Source organism: Rhinolophus sinicus, chromosome 9 (genome assembly GCF_057876585.1).
Source record: "Rhinolophus sinicus isolate RSI-liver-muscle chromosome 9, RSI-T2T, whole genome shotgun sequence".
NCBI classification, from domain to species: domain Eukaryota; kingdom Metazoa; phylum Chordata; class Mammalia; order Chiroptera; family Rhinolophidae; genus Rhinolophus; species Rhinolophus sinicus.
The window spans coordinates 38,870,851-38,892,078 of NC_142509.1; the positions used below are offsets into that span (position 1 = coordinate 38,870,851).

Here is a 21,228-nt window from a genome sequence, read left to right on the forward strand (position 1 = left end):
CCCTGTTGTGGGCTGACTGTGTGCTCCCCTGCACTGTTACAGGCTGACTGTGTGCTCTCCACAGTCCATATGTTGAGGGCCCAGCTCCCAGGACCTCAGATGTGAGTGTGAATGGAGACGGCGCCTTTGAAGAGCTGATGAAGTTACACTGGGGCCGTGAGGGCGGGAGGACATTAGGACACTCCTGCACCGAGGACAGACACGTGAGGACGAAGCGGGAAGGATGGAGGCCTTGGCAGAAAGCAGCCCTGACCACAGGTTGATCTCAGACTTCCGGCCTCCACCACTGTGACAAAATAATTGTTGTTTGAGCCTCCCCGCCTGCGGTGACGGCAGCTGGACAGGTGACACAGCCCCCATACAGTCCCAGAGGTTGTTTTCCTGTTTTAAGAGCAGATGGCCAGGCTGACCGCCTGGGGCCCAGCAGGGAGCTCAGGGGACAGCAGCTCAGGGGCCTGACACCTCAGTGACACACACAGCTTGCACGGAGGGCTTCCCGACCAGGAGGGAGTTACTACGATGCCCACTGGACAGCTAGGAAAAACGAGGCATGATGCAATCAGGACATTTGCTCAAGTTCACATGGCTGCACAGTGTGGGACTGGGCCACAGGGCGCATCTGATGACCCAGCATTGTCACTTTATGCTGATCACATGCACGAGGGGACAGGAGGTCAGGGTGAGACTGACAGAGAGCAAAGCCACACAGAGGAAGGCTCGGCCCCTTCCTCGTCCGCATGGAAGAGAAATGAGTCTATGTGAGCAGCGCCCAGAAGTGGCCCCTTTCCCTCCCCTGCCACCTGGATGGACATAAGGCTCCGCCCCTCCCGCCCCACCGCACCCCTAGGACATTGTGAATAAAGGTTCCCTGCTGTTGACTCGCCTGCCCCGAGACAGACAGCAGGTGTCACTAACTTCCGCTTACACCCTCCCTTTGGTCACCGGGACCAGGACAGAGGTGGACTCAGCATGGGCTCAGTGGCCTGCCTGACGCAGCAGGAGCTAGTGTCCGGGCACGGCCTGGGGGTGAGACACTCGCTTAGAGCCGTAGACCTACCTGGGGCAACACTGCCCGAGGGGTGTTTGGCACATGTGTGGCAGTGTTTTTTATGGGAGTGTTTGTTTTGGTCGCGAACATTAGGGCACACTGACGTTTAGGCGGCACAGGTCACGGGACTCAATGTCCTGCAGTGTCCCCGTCAGTCCCACACTACAGAGAAAAGCCCCGTGCTCCGACGCTTAAATGTCCCGCCAAACAAGGGGAAAGCTGTGTTTGTCTACACTGTAGCTTAATGCACAAAACACTGCATTTCCAGGAATGCAAACTCGGGCTGAATCGAAGGGGTGCTTTGTGTTTGTTTGTTTGTAACTTTACCCAGATTTGTTGCCCACCCCGGGAAACCTCCTCACCACTCACGATGCTGAGTGGACCTCGCAGCAGCCCTGTGCCCTCGTCACCGCAGGCCACCGGCCTCACCGCACGACCTAGTGAATTATGCTCAAGAAGCTGTGTGTTGAGATATGGATCGTTCTATTATAAATTCATTCCAATTTTACTTTGTATCCATTTAGGCGTTATATTAATCCAAGTGAAATGATCTTGTCAGCAGCTGACATTATCTGTGAATTCCCTTCGAGATTTTAAGGGGGGCTCATAAAACACTTGTTGAGTATTTGGAGGTAATCAGTCTGGTTGAGAAGCACAGGTCCCTGTAACTCCGTACGCGGCTGTGCACGCATCGTAAGGCACAGCTCGGTGGCTGTTTACAGATGTGTCCCCCACGACTCAAAACCCAGCCCTCGCAAAGCCTCTGGCTGCTCTCACCATCACCCCCGCCTGCCCGTTCACCACGGTTCTGCCTTCTGCCCCAGGGATTAGAGTCGGCTGTCCGAGAGCTCCACAGAGAAGAAATGACGCAGCGTCTTCTCTCACGTTTCCACTCCATCTGCTCAGCGTTGGGCGTGTGGATGCAGCTATTGCTCGGTTCTGTGTTGCCAGGAAGTGTTTCATGTATGAACGTGCAGCCTTGGGCTTGTCCATTCTCCTGCTGATGGGCCCTGGGTCATGTCCAGCTTTTGGCGACCACCAAACAAGCTGCTGTGACCCTTCTCCTATGAGCTTTGGATGATGCCTCGTTTTCCCTGGGGTGGAATTGCTTGGTCCTTAAACAGACATGTTTCACCCCAACACTTGTAAGGGCTTCTCCTCTCAGACAACAAACACAGTTTCCTTTCTGAGAGGGGTTCTGGCACAAGCTATTAATGTAATTACATTTCCCCATCTCGTTACAATGGAGTGACTGGCTGAAACTAATCCTGAGACGAAGACAAGAAGAAAACGGAGTGTTTACCTTTGGGATGAAGCATTTCCTGACAGGGCTGGGGGGCCGGGGGTGAGATGCCTGGCGTTTATTAATGATGCTTCATGCTTTTCTGTCGGTTCGCATGGAGTGATAATGCAAACCGACTCAGAAACCATGTGATGCATTCCTGGAAGTGTGGTCATTTCTACAAGGATCATGCACGTCGATATTTGAAAAATCTAGACCCCGCTGATAAACACACTTGTGGGAGTTGAGACACATCCTGAAAACTCGTTCCTTCCCCCTTTCCAAATTTAGCCGGAACCTGTCTCAGTGGGTCTGAGTCACGCCAAGAGAAGAGCACAATTCTTCCAGCTCAGGCTTCTTACTTGTTCTGTGATAAAGAAAGGTCTTTAATTTCCAATCCAGCACAGACGAACGGCTTGCGTACAACGAAGCTGTGTCTGGAGGATGGGACGGGGTTGAGTTGCTATGAACATTTCCGAATGCTTACTCGTGACTTCTGCATCTATCTCACTGATGACCAGTGGTATTTACAGGTATCTCACAGGTGACCAGTCGCTCACCTGAGCCGGCACACAGACCACCCTTTGCAGAGCTCGGTGACACAGTCTGTTTTCTGGCCAGAAAGTTCCTCTAGAAACACCGTCCACACGGCGTTCCCACCCCATCCCCAATTTCCTGCTAATTTATACAGCGCGCAGGACAGGCATTGCGTGCTGCTGCTTTGCCTGTAAGTTTTCCCAAGAAATGTCGTTTACGTTTGCTCATTGTGTGGTAAGAAGTACACATGCTTTCAAGTTAGCCCCTGCAAGACATACAGGGCATTTGAACTCACCGATATTCACGTCTACACCCATATGCTCCTGTCTGTGTGGGTGGCATCGATTTCAGTGGCCTTCCAGAGCCACTTAGAGATCGTGGGTGGCTCTGGGACCTTGGGGGCACTACTTTCCCTCTGTCGCCTCTAGTTTTTCCTGTTCCAGCAGTTTCTGGCCCCCGGACCTGTCCCCAGCAGAATCCTGACTGTGTATGAGGGCAGGAGAGACGTCACCGTTAGCAGAAGGAAATGCAACCGTGGGCGTCTTCTGTCGTGGTGTCATTAGCGTGGGCAACGTGTCGCGTAACTAACCCACTCCAGGCTGCAAGTGCCCGTCTGGGTCTAAGGGCCCTGGCTAGTTGAAGAACAAAACCAAGGCAGCAGTCGGGGTGTGTGTGTGTGTGTTATGTGTGTGGCGGGGTTGTACAAGAGCAGCTACAACACGTGCACCTGGTACTGAGTTAGAGCTCCTTGAATTCACACAGGGCTCGGCTTTAATCCATTTTTCGAGTCTGATAACATGGAGAGCTTTTCTCTATCTTAGTAGCACTTAAATTTTAAATTAACAAACAGCTTTCCTCGTCATGATCTGCATCCAGCAAGTACAAACAAGGGCCAAGTTCCCCAGGAAAGGACTGTCATCAGTGCTAAGAGACCTGTCCCTGGAAGGTGGACATGGGGCGCCCACGACGGGATGTCACATCTGAGGTGACCTTGGGCTCATGACGCCGTGCAGTTGGGGACGACATCTAAGGGAAAAGTACGCAGCCCGAGCCAACGCGACTGCTTCCAAGACACTTTCCGAGGGGAGACGATGGCAAAGTCCCGCAGCCTGCCCGACAGTCACGGAGGCTGCGAGAGGGACTCATAACATCAATGCACGCGTTTGCCTCGAGCTGTCGGGTCAGACTTGTACTAATGGCGCAGACACACATTTGCTTGATTACATGTTTGAGACTCACTCCCTCCCACAGGGAGAGCACTGCTTCTCCTGCTTCCGACCTTTGAAAGGAAGACGGACGCACCTTCTGGAAGCTGCACAGACGGACGTTTGTACCTCCTCACGCCAAAGGCCTCACGCACCCTGGATCCCAACAACTCTGGAGGGGCCGAGGCAAGTGTCATCAGGGCACCTGAGACTCAATGACAGGCAGATGTGGGGCTACCTGCCTAGACCTGTGGCTTCTGGTGGGTCTGGAAAGTTTCCTCAGAGCCAAATTTCTTGTCCTTACGCAAATGAAAGCAAGTAAGCCAAATGCACAAGGAAATGGCTGTTCACGAAAAGGTAACCACTCCCCGGCATTTGCTAAATATGGGGGCTTTAAAAACACTGTTTTACCCGAGATTTTGGTGCAGGTTGACAGTGGAAGGTGACATTAAAAAAGAAAAAAAAAAGGACAACTCATTGAACCACAGCAGATTTTCACCTAATTGGTGCCCCTATGTTTCTGAGTGAAGACGCCTGGCTGACAAGAGGGAGTGCAAGGATGGCTGACATTTACACTGGTCACCCCATGTGTCTTGTGTCATCTCCTCTCGCCCACCTTTTAACCAAAGTGGTGGCTGCCAGCGCCAGCTGCCGTGGTGGACCTGCCAGCACCCACCTGGCTCCAGTCTCTTGCTCTCTGCCCTGAGGCTTCTCTGTGGCGGCTATGTGGGCGCCTGCGAGAGCCTGCCCAGCAGGAGGGTGACCGACTGCCCGGAGCTGCCCAGGACTGAAGAGCGGGCGTCTGGGACATTAACCGAGTCAGCCCTGGGCAACCCGGGATAGCGGCCACCCTCCTGCTGGGCCACAGGGAGGCCTGCATACTGGAAAGTGCAGGGAGCTGGGGGGCCTTGCAGCCCTTGCCCAGCAGGGGTGGGGGCTGCTGGGAGATGCCCCCTCGGTGGGAGCAATCTGCATGCCTCCTCCAAGCGTCCCCAGCAGGGTCGATCCCCGCTGCCTGCAGCTGATGGGTTCTGGAGCCTCAGACGTGCTTCCCCCACTCCCTGCGTCATGCTCCTCACCCTCCAAGTCTGTACCTTGGGCTGCTTTCCACAATGAGGGAGCTGCACGAAAGCTCAACAACCAAGGCGTTTTTTGGCGGAAACCAGGAAGACACATTTTCTGCTGTATTCATGGAGCACTGGGGCGCTTGCTGTGAGGTCCCCCAGGGCCCCTCGCTAGGAAGGAAGGGTGAGCGCCTTCGCTGCCGGCTGGTGCTGGAGCAAGCCCCAGGGTCAGCTTTCTGGCAGTGGCTTCAGCAGGGAAAAGCGTCCCATCCAGTGGCCGGTCAGTGTGAGGGCACAGAAAACCAGCCTCCTTGCTCCAGCTCAGGACGCCTCCGAGGGCCACTGAAGCCCCAGGACCCCTGCGGGGTCTTCTGAGCCCTCCTGGGGGCTGCAGGGCCCTCAGCTTCTCCCTCTGCCCCACCCTGCTCGGCCCCACTCCAGGGGCGGCTCCCTAATGAACATCCTCAACCAGGGTCCACTTCAGGGGAGCCCCACCTGCCACAAGTACTTTCTAGAATGTTCTAGACACTTGGGGTACAACAGTTAAAATGAAGACCTGTCCTCATGGAACCTACACTCTAGGAAGAGACAGCGACAACAACCAAGGAAATGCACAGACTCGGAGCAGAAGGTTAGGGAGACAGACACACTGTGAGGAGGAGAGGATGAGGTGGTCAGGGGAGAGGTTCTGGGCAGGGCCGTGCTCTGAGCACTTGCACACGGAGACGGCGAGAGCAGCACAGCTGCGGGGGTGCTGGGCTGCCCAGACGCTGACTGAGGGCAGATGGGGCTCAGCCCACACCACAGTCACCCGGGAGCTCCAGAGGCACCGATGCCAGGACCTCGCCTCGAGGTTCTGACCCCACCGGGTCAGGGTGGGGCCCGGCATCTGCGTTTCTCACAGGTCTCGGGAGTTCCATGTGCGGCCAGGTGGACACCAGCAACACAAACCCTCATTCAGTTACTCTACGTGCAAGAGCACGACATACAGAGACTGAAAGTACTAACGAAAACCTAGAAACAAATCACGCTTTTGTATGCAACCATGTGTCTACAGCCTCATGTACCACGTGTGTGAACGCACAAGCATGTGGTGTACACTCACACACATGAACACGTATGTATACACTCACACGCATGTATCTTCAAAGAGCACAGACAGTGTTCCAGATTCCAGTGCCTTCTCTTGATTTGGGAGTCTAAAGGTGCCTATTGTTGGAGAAAACAAGCACCTGTGTATAAGAAATTCCCCTAAAAATTGCTTGTCGCTCCCAGTATCAGAATCCAGAATACTAAAAACATGTTTAGTAAAACGTGAAAAAAATCACAAGGAAAGAACCGCCAAGCAACACTGCAGAGTTCATGTGCAAATACAATCCAGCTCTACTTTTCTGAATTCCAGTGGAGCCTCTCAGACCCCAAGAACTCCTAATAATTTAAGTCGTGCTAAGAGCACACAATCTTTGCTCTCAGAAACTTCTAATGAAATGTCCCAAATTAAAAGCAAACATTTTCTTAATATTTCCAAACTTTTGCAGGAGGACAAATACTGAGTTTTAGCTACGCTTCACTCGAATGATTTCAAATTTAGCCACCCAAATTGCTGACACCCAGACTGCAAAGATTCATGGGCACAAAGCAATTACCCTCTGTCGACAAAAGAGCAGAATTCTAAGTTTTATCCCACACTGCACTGTCATTTCATTTTTTTGCAATAATTTAAAAAGCATTTTTAAAGGAAAGAAAAGCTGATGCAATCAACTGTTGTAAAAAGGAAAAAAACAGTTTTCCTTTAAGTATGTTTGCCAAGAATGCGTTTATAAAATAGCAGAAAAAAACACAAGTACATATATAAGTGTGCACATATGGGTACATATATAATATATATCATATACCTAAAATAGGTAATTATATGCTATAAATTATATACTATGCATAACATAATTATACAATATTACAACATATCCTATATATTATATAACATATGAGGCCTGACAATTAAGTTCGCCAACTTGTTGCAACCATGTTGCTAACCTTTTTTGATATCAGAGGGATTATTCATTATGATTTCGTACCAACTGGACAAACAGTTAACCAAGTTTACTATTTGAAAGTGCTGAAAAGGCTGCGTGAAAAAGTTAAATGACTTGAACTTTTCACCAACAATTCATGGCTCTTGCATCACGACAATGCACCAGCTCACATGGCACTGTCTGTGAGGGAGTTTTTAGCTAGTAAATAAGTAACTGTATTGGAACACCCTCCCTACTCACCTGATCTGGCCCCAGTGACTTCTTTCCTTACCTAAAAATAAAGGAAATGTTGAAAGGAAGACATTTTGATGACATTCAGGGCATCAAGCGTAATATGACGACAGCTGTGATGGCCACTCCAGAAAAAGAGTTCCAAAATTGCTCTGAAGGGTGGACTAGGCGCTTGTATCAGTGCACAGCTTCCCAAGGGGAGGACTTCGAAGGTGACCATATGATATTCAGCAGAGGTCTGTAGCACTTTTTCTAGGATGAGTTCACGAACTTAATTGTCTGACCTCATATACGTATCTTAAGTTCCTATATTTATAGAAAGAGTGTCTTGAGGAAATAGGACTATCGTCCTTATACTTAGGGGAATTGCTACATAGTTAAATTATGACTAATTGTTTCCCTGGTAAATTAAAAGCAACCATTTCCACTTCCAGAGACTTTGAGTAGAGACAAAGAGGAGATTTGTCTCCATCACCCCTGGAGGTTGCGGACGAACCCTGGGGCTGTAAGTGGCCTGTCGCTGATTCTAGGTTAGCGTCCATGGCTGCTGTGGCTGTGGGGACTCACGGATCAGGTTCCCTTCATCACGAGTGGCTGCAGGGTGTGCAGCTGCCGGGCAGCCACCAATGGGCGACTCTGGACCTGACGTGCTGCTCCCGCCCTCCCCTCTGCTGCCCAGTCCCCTTGCATAACTGGAACGGGACACCTGCTGAACAGCTCCCCATTTCCCCAAATGTCCGCCGACAAAGGAAGGGATCAAGAAAATGGGGCAGATACAGACAGCGGAGTATTGCTCAGCCGTAAACAAGAAGGAAGGGGCCGCCATATGCAATGGCGTGGATGGGCCTGGGGCCTGTGCAGACCTGTGTCTGCATCTGAAGGCTTTGTCTCATCCTGCCTGCTGCCCTTCACCCTCCATCCTCCACAGGCATTTCTCCCAGTACAATCACCTAACATTTTCACTGTAACGTTCGCCTATAGTCAAATGATATTTCCATGCCACTGACTACGGCGTTTGACTTTACCTGAGAAGCTCACTGTTCCAGAAAGGAAGTTTAGGAAAGTAGATGTACATTTTTCTGCATTGTTGTGTTTTTCAAGAATGAATAACAATAGAAAATTTGTATACTTGAAAGTAATCATTTATTTTAATAAAAGGTAGTGCCTTAACTGCATTTACTTAAAAATATAAATATGGGGCAGCACAAATACTAAAATTGGAACGACACAGAGATTAGTATGGCCCAGCACAAGGGTGGCATGCAAATTTGTGAAGCGTTCCATATTTAAAAAATATAAATACTCTAATTATTTTCTGTGGATTTTTGACACATTTTGGCGAACAAACTTGAAATCAGGTAACGCAGTGAAAAGGTTAAACAACTGATTCTATCTTGCTATCGGCTCCAGGACGACCTGAGCAGACAGACATCTAGGCTGGGTGTCGGGATGGTGGTGTTGGAGGAAATTGGGTGCTTTGTCTCTTCAGCATTCACCCCACAGTCTTCACGTGGGTGCTGGGCTCAGGCCTCATTGAGTAGAGCCCCTCACTTCCTGGTTTTCTCCAGTTACCTCCCGGGTGGGCACATGGTACAGTTAGGAGGATAAAATTAAAACTAGGACAGCTGGTGGGGCTGTGGGAACACAGACATGCTCTCCCCTCTGGGGTTAATGAGCTGGTAGATGCAGAGTTGGAGCTGCTGGAAACCGTCTTTGCCACCTCATGGAAGGGCCTGTCTGAGAAAGGAGCAAAGCCAAGGGATGGAGAAAGACAGATGCTTGGGGACAGTCCTTGAGCTCCTGGGTCCAGCCATACCTGAAGCACACAGGAGTTTGAAGTTATTGGAACCAATACTGTGTGTGTGTGTGTGTGTAAACTATTGAGTTGGGTTTTTGTCACTTGCAAAGGCAAGAGTTCTGAACACCCAAATTACTGACAACACAATTACATCTGACACTGGACTTTCTCCACCCAGCTTTGGAATGTCGGTTCTCTTCAGGGACAAGGTTACAGACAAACAGCGTGGATCTGTGGTGGGGGCGATTTATTGCTCTCCTGCCCACCTTGGGATTCAGGACTGGCTCCTTTCCCTGCTTACGCCAATATCATCAGCTCGTGGTAACTCCTCTCCCTGACCCGCACAGGGGTTGGAAATGCTTCAGAGCCCTTATTCTTCGCCAGACATTGTTCCAAAGACCTTGTGTACATTACTTAATAGACTCCACGTGACCCATGTATGAGATAATTGATGTTACTATTCCCATTTAACAGTTAGAAAGCTGAAACTCCAAGAGGGTAGCTGCCCGATGTTATCAGCAGGCAGTGGATGGAGCCAGCTCAAGTCTCATTAACTCTCCTTCAGAGCCCAGGTGCTTCACCATTATTCACACTGTGAGATGCAGACTTGTGCTATGAGATTGGCAAGTTCCTGGGGACTGAGGGAGACCTAGGGACTCAGCAGGTCAGCAGAGGTTGTGTGTGGCCAGTAGCCTGACCCTTGCTGACAGACAGGCTGGGTTCAAGGCCTGGCATTACCACTGGACGTTGGGCATTTAAGCAAAGGATTAAATGATTCCCATAGTGGCCACATCTTTGATTGTCCTGCTTCTTCCAGGACAGATGTCACCTCCGTTGCATAGGCAGAAGATGTCTTAGGCCCACTCACAGCACCTGGCCACAGTAACCGGCCCAACAGAGTGCCCGAAGCCCCTGCTGGACCAATACCAGTCCTGCCCTGGTTTTGTTTCCAATTGGAGACTGTGAAGGGACATTCTCTCGTCCTGTCTGGTCATGGGCCAGGTGAGGAAACAAGTGGAACTGCCTATGGCCATGGTCTCACGGCCGTGCTGAATGTGGAGGGAGCCACGTGAACCCAGACTGGAAAGGCCGGCCAAGGTGGAGAGGTTAGAACTGAGGGCAGTTGCTCAGTCTTTCTTTATCTCTCTTGGCCTTTCCAGTCTGGGGAGTAGTGTTCAGCTATTTGGTAGAGCGTCCCTTGATTTGGATATGTCTGTTGTTTTCTCATGATTAGGTTGAGGTTATGCATTTTGGGGAAGAGTACCACAGAGGTGATATGCTTTTCTCAGCATGTCATATCAGGGGTACATTCACACTATTTTGAAACGATTTGAAAAGCCTATGGCTTCCATTTATAAGTTCTAAATGACAACCAGTAACCATCACCACCATCATCACCACCATCATCGTCATCACCTTGTATAACTGCCAACTATGTGTCAGGTACTGTGTGAATTATTTCACAGTCACTGGCTCCTTAACTCCCATGAAAATCTTACATGATCGGTACAATCACTACCTCCACTGACCAAAGGGAGACTAAGTAACTGGCAGGAAGTGGTTAAGTTGGAAACTGAATCCACGTCTTAGGGACTGCATAGACCATATTTGATGCACTTCATCTTGAATCTGACCCATTTCTGTCCCTACAGTGTTCAGTGCTGTAATGCGTCTACCTTTCCAAACTCCCTTGAAGGTGGTAGTGGCTATGTGATACCTTTTGGCCAATGGGAAATGAGCTGATGGGTTCTGGGAATGTTTTGCTTTTCTGATATAGTCTGCGCCCATTCCTGCTTCATTCTTTTTCCTGCTTGGAATGTTGACCTGTGGCTGGAGGTGTGGCAGCCTTCTTGCAACCATGAGGCAACAGACATGAGCAAGAAAACCAACCTGCTAAAGATGCTGCTGTAAAAAGAAAGAAAACCTTGCCTCCCTGTTATCATTTCTGAGCAGCTCTGGACTCCTCGTCACAAGTCACAAATGGGATTTTATTTTTGTTTTCTTGCTGTTGTCAGGTACTCGTTATTTTCAGCCATGTGAGATCCTAATGGACCCTCAAACACAAATACGGCTTCCTTCTCGTTAAGGTATGATTGTAATAACTATGTATAGTGCTAGGTGGGTCAGGGGATCACTTCTTAAATTATATAAATATCTAACCACTAAGCTGTACACCTGAAATTCATATAAAATAATATTGAATGTCAAAAAAAAAAAAAAAGGTATGATTGTTTCCAAACTTTTTTCTAACATTTTAGTTTCCTTTGGGGGTCACAAACTGAAATGGCTAGAGAGGGGCAAAAAACATAAATAAATGAGTTAGGTGTGAACTAGAAAGCTCCCTCCCAGCTGTCAGATCATCTTGCCTGTGAAAAGGGGGTCAAGTGTTATCAGATATTCCATTTCCTACGAGAAGCTATAAATCCTGTTTTTAATATAAACACTAATGTAACAATTCCAGATTTTAAAATCTTGGCCACTATTTAAAAACGTTAAGGGCACACGTGATGTGTTACATCCGACCCAAGGACCTTGAATTTTCAACCTCTGACTTAGATTAACAAGCTAATTTCATGATATTTATTTATTTGGGGGACACAGGAGAAGGAAAACTCAAAGAGGCATGCTGGGACTTTTCTGACCTTTGAACTGGCAAAAACACTGCAAAAACAAGTTGACAGATAGTGTCTTTTCATACTGCCATCATCCATCAACTCCAAAGCTGGAAACTGTGAAATACTATGACAGGAGGCCCATTCTTCCCGCCTCGCTGTGTCTCTAATTGTAGCACCCATACCAGTGACCCCACCTTCATTCTGATGACAAACGGCCCCTGCAGTAAGAGCACATTAAAATCCACCCCTCGCCCAAAATCTGCTATTTTTTTTTGTTGTTGTTGTGGTTGCAATATTCCTTGAAGCCTGCAGGGAGCAGGAAAGATGAGCCCTAGTTTAGTTAGGAAACCAGACAGAGAAAAAAAATTCTCCAAGCTCATGCAGGAGGAAGTGTGACGCTGCCTGGGGCAAATGAGACGCTGCCTGACTCTCAACCCCTTTTTGTAGAGTTTCTGGCTCCAGAGAAGGGTGAGTGCGTGTCTGTCTGTGTGCGTGCGTGTGTGTGTGCGTGTGTGTGTGCGCTCCGTGTGGGCTGGGAGGTACGAATGCTTTTTCAGTTGCTGTCACATGCAGTGTGGACGTTCAGAATATTTAGCTCCCACCACATGGGCGAGAATGGTCACCTAACCCACCAGACACCAGCTGTAAGCCGTGGGTTCAGCCACCAGTGCCACCCTGTCTATCCACGCGGTTACAAGGAAGACCCAAAGGCACCAACATGCGGGGAGGAGAGGAAACTCGGTTACAGGACAAGCCACCTGCCATGGGCAGCTGACGAACGTTTCATGTCTTGTCTCTGACACAGAAGTGTTGCTGGCTAAGTAAACAATTGCTTACACACTTATTTCAGGGCACTTTAAAGTCTGTAGAGAAACAGGCATTTCCGAACCTGCCGTGAACGTCCCCTCTTTTTTTGTTTATTGGGGGTGGTACTCACATCTGATAAAATTCAACTCTTTCAAGCACACAATGTGATGAGTGTGGGTCACTATACAATCATGGGAGCACCACCAGCCTAGATCTGGAAAGCCCGTCACCCTGACAAGTTTCCTAAATATGCTTTCAGACCTGGCTTCTGCCCCCACCTGACCACAGGCACCTGCTCGTGTACTTTTGGTCATTACAGTTTGATTTTCCAGGACTTCATGCTGGTTTTCACGCACCAGCTGCTTCTCGGCAGTTCTGTAACCACAGCCATTTGGCTGCACACCGCCTAAAGGGACACATCCCCGTGTGTCTTTGATCATATTTACACCGTTCTGGCGTTACGACCACACAGACCACAAAATAAAGAACAGAACACGAAGCCATTCAGCATATCTCCCTCACACACCGAGAGCCGTTTTGTAAGAAACACACACATTGGTGACTCCTTACAATTGGGAAATACAGTGTTTGTGAGGACACACAGAGGCGAGTAATTGCTTTTCCACATAGAATGCCGTCTGATAAAGGAACTCAGCAGCACGGCCCCGTGCTGTGTCTGCCGCATACCGGGCACGGAGACTGCCCCTGACTTTGCAGGTCTCAGAAGTGGTGTAACCTGGGCTCTCGCTGCGCTACGAGGCGTGCGTACGTCTTGGGTGGCGACTGTGCTGTTCCGTTTCCTTTACCTTTAGCCATTGTGTGGGATTGGAAGCGAACGCCTCATGGGGCGGGTGTGAGGGCTTTATTAGAAGGCCACCTCCGTGGAACTGCCACAAACATTTCCGTGGCTTCACGTCCGTTTAATAGAATCCGATTTTCGGGGCGTCACCATCGTCCTCACTAGTCTCCCTTTTCTTTCTCATGAATGACCGTCCTATTTTCACATTGGCCTGCCTCAGGCCCTTTGGACTTACACGTGAGCCGTGCCCACTACTGGTGCTGTCAGGCCAGAGCTAACGCGCATGACTGTTTCCATCACTAAGTTTTACACTTAGGTCCCCTGTGCTGAGCCACGGGTCTTTTATGAATTTGGATTATATGCCAACACAGCAGAATCCATTCACATTGCCAACTTAACAACTGCACAGGAAACACACTCATTATATAAAAACACAGTGGCTGATACTAAGTCCACCCTGATAACTGAATGACAGCTGCAAATGAGACCTCAGACCATCTGGTCCTTGCAATGCAGACATAACTTTAAAGTTGTAATGCCTATTAGGAACGTAATGTGGTTCTTTGCTAATTGTAATTAATCTTATACTTAAAACTTATGACATACATACTTTCATTGCTTTGTCCTCTGCAGTTGTCAGTCACGTGCTGGCTAGAATCTGTCAGGAAAAGCGGGAGGGAGAGGTACAGCCCTGCGTATCTGTGGACGTCCACTCAGTTTGGCCAGAGAAATCAGTGATGGGTGAGTGGGTCCAGGTGAGGATGGAGAGGAAAGCGGTGGCTGGAAAGCAGTGGAGGAAAGCACAAAGCACCTTGGGACGAGTGTGGCCGTGTTTATATTTTAGAGGCCACTGTGTGGAGAAAGGCTGGGCAAGGGTAAGAAAACAGGAGACCCAGAGATTCCGCAGACAGTTGCAGAAGTTCAGACAGGTGAAGGCAGCCTGGCCCAGCGGGCATAGACGGGAGAGGAGGGTGGCTCGAAGACTTATTCAGGAAGACGCATCTCAGATGCCGAGGGGCCCTTCTGACTCCGAGGGCGCACATGTCAGCATGGAGAAGAGGGAGGAGTCAGGACTCCCTGCTTCTGAAACAGGAAGCACTGGTGGATGAGCAGGTTTTTTTAGGGAAAAATGACGCTGTTGGTTTTGGACACCTTGACTTTAGGCTGTCCACGTGACCACGGAGGTGCTTGTGGCACAGATACTGGAGCGGGACATACAAGTGGCTGGAATTGCTATTCTAAATCATCAGCTGGCGTTCACTGGACCCACAAGTTAGCCGAAACCACAGAAATGGGTGACGCCCCTCAGAATGGGCGTCATCCCGGGAAATGAAGAGGCAGAGGACGGCACTCTAAAAGGACACGTGTCAAGGCTTGGCCCGAAGGACACGAGCCACGTGAAGGGATGGAGCGGACAATAAGAGGAAGGGGGTACCGTGGCGTTTCAGGGGAGAGCGTTTTTTCAAGGGAGAGACTGTGGTCCATTTTGTCAAAGGTTGCTGAGAGTTCAAGTAAGATGAAATTAGGAAATGTAGTTGTGTTTTTTTTAAACAGCAAGTATTTGGCTAGAACGTTTTTAACCTAATGATAAAATAGGTGACAATGGGTTGGGGTTGAGAGGGAACAGGAGATGGGGGTGAACCTCATGAGTGTTGGGTGGCGTGTTCAGACGTGAAGCTGTAGAAAAGCCTGAAACTGGGCAGTAGCAGGAGAGACACCCGACACAGAAAATCATTCCTTTCTTCCCCTTTACCATGGACAGAACTTTGTGTTTATGTCCGGGGAGGACAGCCGTAAACAGCGATGGATGGGATATGCAGGACAGAAAAGAGGACACTGGTGAGATGGCCAGTGGGATTCAGAGAAAAGTAGGTGCAGCCATGCCTCTCAGCAGAGGAAGGAAACCTCACCCACTGACAAGAGGGGAGGGAGTGGACCGACTACAGATGCAGGTGGGAGGCCAGGCCATCTGTTTCTAACAGTTTCAAATTTCTTCGCGAGGCTGGAGCTGAGGCGTCGCCTGAGCAGGATGAGATGGTCGTCGGAACGTGGAACAGGAAGGAAGAACACGGCTGTTGCAAGCGGAGGCGAGGGCCTGGCGAGCAGAGGTGGGCTCTGGTCCGGCCCTTCACCTGCACCTGGTGAGCTGCTCCTCATGGCGGCTGTTTCTCGAGGGCTCTATGCTCTGCGGCAGCGTCAGTTCCGGCAAGTGTGCGTGGGCACCTGTTGTCTCGGTCTGCACCCACAGCCTCTGTCTCTGCTGTTGGTCACAGCATCCCTGTTTTCCTCAGGGATTCAGCTCTGCCCCCATCTCAGGCCATGGGTGGCGTGCAAGCCAAGCCTTCCATTCCATTCTCCCTGCTCACACTGCCCAGAGGTGGGCAAGGAACCCAGCCTCTGCCCGTCAGTCTCACTTCCGGGACGCTGCGAGCTCGTGGGGAAAGGGATGGCTCTCTCCATCGTGGTGCTGACAGTGTGGACCATGGAACCCTATGTGGTCCATTCTGCCTGAGAGCAAAGCCAACACGAGGGAAGCTGCATGGAGACTGACCCTTACATAGGGTTTGCCCCAAATCAGGAATGTCCCTGGAGTATGAGCTACAAGGACTAACAAATCCCTGACCATGCCGATGAAGGGTTCTGGCTGCAGCAGAAGGGCACAGCCTGTTGGTTCTGGGCACGGGAAGGAAAGCTCTTCGCCTGCCCTAAAATGAAAAATGTGATAGGACTTGGTGACTGATGGGAGCTGAGAGCTGGAGGAGGGCAGGAGCTTTCCAGTGGGGATGACTGAACGGCTGGTGACGATGTTTACAGAACACGTAGGTCAGGAGTTGGGGGCGATGACAGGTTTGGTGACAGAGGAGCTGACCTGCGATGTGGTTGGGTCACTGCAGGCAGAGAAATGCCCAACATGCTGGTGGGGATTCAGCAGAAATGGGGTCAGATGGACACTGGTTCGCTTCTCTTAGCGTTGAGAAGTGAAGGCACAGGAATGGGTCAGGAGTGAGGAAGAGACAGAGAGAATAAGGCTGAAGGTAGGACCCTGAGAGGGGGGTGAATGGACGAAGGAAAGAGTGTCAGAGAGGTTGCAGGAAAACCAGGAAACCTGGGAAGTCGCAGGATAAAAAGCAGGTAGATGTTATGAGACTAAACATCTACCAATGACACGCAGGGAGATGAGACAAGACAGGTGGCCGGCCATCTGAGGGGGTTGGTGTGGCGGCCGAGGAAACAGGTTCAGAACCTTCTTTGGACTAAGAAGACCTCTTGCCAGGGCCAGGGAATAGACAAACTCTTCCCTGTCACCTCAGCTTCCAGCACAACCAGAGATGACAGCAGAGAGAAGCACACAGAATTTTTGGAAAGGGCAAAAATCGTGCCGTGATGAGGCTCGGTAACACCGAGTAGGCATTAGGTGGCTGTTCTCGAGCTGGGGGGCTCCAGGCAGCAACCGCACCATCAGGGTGAGGCCCCTCCGGGCCCTGAGACAGGAAATTTAGCGAGAGCTTTGTCCTCTTCTGGTCAGTGTGCTTCACAGCCACGTCCTCTTGGCCTCGGGGTCATGACACTGCTGCTCTTTCCACATCCGTGTCCCCGTGTGGGAACAACACCGAGTCCCTTTCGCCCTCCAGACGACCTCAAGGACACGGGGACTACACCAGACTCTCACTGACCTTTCGGGAGGAAGCGAGGGTTTGCTGGGCAGAACGGATGGGCCGTTCTCACCTTTGCAGAGTGGACACTGCGATTAGAGGAGCGTAGCCGTGTCCTGCCATCCAAGACTGTCCGTCTTCTCTACTGTGTGTTTCTAGACCTTTCTCTTCTGTTCCTTCCAGATGTCAGTCTCCAACCTGCAGATTCTTGATTTCCTCTCACGACGTGTGACAGCCTCTGCCTCACTTTCATCCTCTCTTTCCAAACCTTGCCGTGAGGGCTAGAGCTGGTGGCCGTGCGGAGTGGGGATGGGTCCTGGTGGCCTGTGTCCTCAGACAGCTACTAAAATGGCTTCCTAAACGTTGTATCAGCATCGCCTCCTAAGCCCACCCTCTCTCTGGGTCCCTCTGCTCGGCAGAAGTCAGGCTGGACAGCCCCTGGAACGGTCACCAAACGAGGCCGTCCTCTCCTGTGTCTAGAGGAAGCAGCCGCAGGCGCCCTTGAGGCTGACCTAGTTTGCGTGGCAGAATCTCATCATGCTGAGAACGTGGTGTTAGCAGCAGCTGTTGTCCTGAGGAAAAGAGGCGACAAAAACTCTGGTCTCCTGGAGTGGGGCCCCCACAGTTGCTGGGAAGCAGGCAGATTGCCATACTGAGCGGCGTGTCCCCAGAGTACCCATATTGGGTACTGAATGACCCAAAGAGGGGGGCCCATCAGGACCACCCCACTCGTCTGTGTGGGTGACTCAGAGTCAGCACAAAGGCCTAAAGATTTTGTTGAGGAGCATGTGGTCCCACCTTCTTTAGTGTCATGCTTCGGGGAATGAGGGGTATGGCTAAACTGTGTCATCCACCTCCCTCCCCCCCAGTTCACATACCAAACCCCTAACCCCCAATGTGACTGTGTTTGGACCTTTAAGGAGGTAATTAGGATCCAATGAGGCCCAAAGGGTGGGCCCTGTTCTAAGAGGGCTGGTGCGCTTACAAGAAGAGAAGAGACACAAAACTCTCCCCTTCTCTCTCCCTGCACGCACAGAGGAAAGGCCACGTGAGGACACAGTGAGAAGGCGGCCGTCTGCAAGCCAGGAAGAGAGCCCTCCCCAGACACCAGCCCGACGGCACCTTGGGCTTGGACTTGCAGCCTCCGGAACGGCCAGTCCATTGCACTTTGTTATGGTCGCTCCAGTGAACATGTGACAGTGGACTGTTAACGCCGACGCCTGTGAGGAGTCACCATGCAGGCTGGTCTTAGACCTGGTTAGCAAGGTCACCATCCCAGCGTCAAGGTCAAGGCCACTGGACTGTGCAGACCAGTGACGCCCCCCTGGCTGCGAGGTTCAATGGCAGCTGGGAACCTATCACGGCGCCCTGCACCTCCCCTTGCCGTCCAGTCTGCCCTTGTCCCGGGCAAGCAGCTGTCATTCCTGGACAAGCCTTCGAGTGGGTGGCTATGGAAAAGAGCGTTCTAGGTGTCCTGAGAATAAGGCGGGAGTGTTGACGTGATACAAGGGTGAATCGTACCTGTGGCTCAGATGGGGAGGAGACACGACGCGTCGTGCGAGGCAGCAGTGCTGGCAGCTGCAGCAGACAGCGTTTCCAACAGCATCCAAATCTCTCCCTCCTGCTTTCCAGCATCAGCTACTACGAATTAAATGAGCTCCAGGGTGGTGCTTTTTCTTTGTTTGCCTCTCCAGATACATTCTCTGCCGCTTCCTGCCCCTGTCCTCCTCTAGGAAGAGGACTTCGTGGGTTAGGTCACAGATGTCCTCTCCCACTGGAGTCCGGGCTGGGTTTGGCCAGTGGAAGACACCGACAGGAACAAGCCTGGATGCTGGGAGGCGGGGCCTCTGTCCCCGGCACCTCTGCCCGCTGGGCTCCTGCTTGTGCCAGGTGCCTGCAGTTCCTGCCTCCTCGTGCTCAGTTTCTCCTGGTGGCCATAACTGTATCCAGCGTCCAGCCACAGCTCCGTCTCCTCGCCCCTGGGCTTCCCATTGTCACTGGCTCCTGGTTCGTCGTCAGCCCTGCCCACCTCTGAAAACGCCTCATCGTTCAACTGTCTCAGTGACTTCTGCAAGTCTCTGCCCTGGGTGACACGGGATGATCGACTCGTTGGTTCCCCTCCAGCTCCACCTTCTTACCCCTTAACCCTCTTCACCCGAACCCACAACCTACTCTGAGGAAAGCATTTAGGTACCGGCTGGATGGAGGTGGCACCAATCACTGTCTGTTCAAGTGTGACTTTGCTGTGATGCCGAATGGCTTCCTGCTCCTTTTCTGGCTGGGACTCAGGACCTGGATGCTTCGACTTTTTCCAGCAACCCAGCCGCTCACCTTGTGGGCAGGTCGATTTAGAAGTAAAGTCTTCAGGAAAACAACCCTCACGACACATGCGTGGGGTGTGGAAATTGGTGGGAGATCATTTCAGCTCCTGGGCCGTGCTGACCAGGACTTTGCTCCCTGGTCAGCTAGTGGCAAGAGCTGACTGAGATAGCACTTGCTCTGAACTGAGTCCAGCGGCGACATGCCTGGTGCCCCGGCCCCACTGGGAACACACAGCTGGCTACGCGCACACTGGGTGGCTACCACTAAGAGGGTGAAAAGTGTCAAACGTTGGCAAGAATGTGGGACAAGTGGAACTCTCAGACTTGGTGGGGGGACGTCTGGCAGTTTCTTACAGAGTGAAGCATATACCCGGCTTATGACCCAGAAATTTTAAACACATGCATTTATTGGAGAGCAGTGACAGCAGCGACATGTGTCCACATAACGGCATATGAGTGTCTGTACCAGTATTCATAGGAGCTAGAAATTGGCAGCACGTCAGGGGTCCATCAACAGAAAAACACTTAGACACACAGTGGTGTAGTCACACAATGGAAAACTACTCAGCAGTCAGAAGAATTATTGATTCACACTGCAACACGAATGATTCTCAAAAACATTCCACTTATTGAAAGAAGCCTCCCATACTTACTGGATGACCCCATTTATATAAAATTTTAAGACAGGCAAACTAATCTATTGAGGGAATCTCAGAATCGCGGTTTCTCTAGAGCCGGCTGGGACTGGCCGGAAAGGGAGATGAAGGAACTCTCCTGGACAGTAGAAATGTTCTCTCTTGACAGGGGTTCAGGGTACACACGCATACCCCTTCCTCAAAACTCACCATGTGACACTATGAAGACCTGTCCATTTTACGGAACATAAGTTTTCCTAAATAAATGAGCTGAAAACAAGTACTGAGCTTGAGTTAATGACAGACATACTGAAGTGTCCCGAGGTGAAGTGTACGGATGCCTGCGACCAACTTGGAAATATATAAAATGCATTAGTGGTTGTAGGTCTGGAGAGCCAGATGTGTGCTGAGCATAAGCAGGTAACTACAGCAAAATATTCATCGCAAACATAGGACGCCTGTCGTGACCTGGTTCCTCCCACGCCATTCTCCATAAGGAGAATTATTTGTAACACCACGCCCGCCCCCAAACTGGAAACAGCCTGGTGTTACAAATAAAGATTTGGCCACGGGTGGGTCTGGCTCAAACAGAAGAGACGCTCTGGGCTGCTAGAAACAAAGCTTTATACGAGGTTAAATCGTGACACCAAGAGCGCCATCCCAGGGAGCCTTGAATTCTTCTGGCTAGACTCTTTCTGGGCTGTTTCCCTCCGTGCACGTGTAGGACAAGATCCCATCACAGCACTGATGCGGCACCACTACTGCAGAGGCGGGCAGGCCCTGGATGCACAGGTTATGATCTGCTTCTCTAAGAAGAACTACCCTACAGAGTCCTGGGAACATGACACCGGCTAAAACCAATGTCTAAACCTAAAAGATGACACTCAGTGACATGGACTGACTGTCTGCATCCCGAAAGCCCACAGGTTGAAGCCCAACTCCCCAATGTGATTGTCTTGGGGGGACCCTTGGGAGGAGATTAGGTTCAGATGAGGGTCACGAGAGTAGAGCCCCCGAGATGGGATCAGTGACCTCATAAGAAGAGGAAGAGACCGGAGCTTGCTCTCCCTGCCAAGTGAGGACACAGTGAGAAGGCAGCCGTCTGCAAGCCAGCAAGGGAGTCCTCCCGAGGTCTGGGACTTGCAGCGTCTAGAGCTGTGTGAAGTAAACGCCTGCTGTTGGAGCCGCTGCCTCTAGGAC

The 21,228-nt window shown here is 50.9% G+C and overlaps 1 protein-coding gene and 1 pseudogene across 1 annotated transcript in view; one reads left to right on the forward strand and one right to left on the reverse strand.

Annotated features, from left to right (window-relative positions):
* TMEM132D (transmembrane protein 132D) overlaps positions 1-21,228 on the reverse strand; it is a 404,012-nt gene that overhangs the window by 14,009 nt on the left and 368,775 nt on the right. The window lies entirely within an intron of this gene.
* LOC141569305 (U6 spliceosomal RNA) lies at positions 8,598-8,690 on the forward strand (annotated as a pseudogene).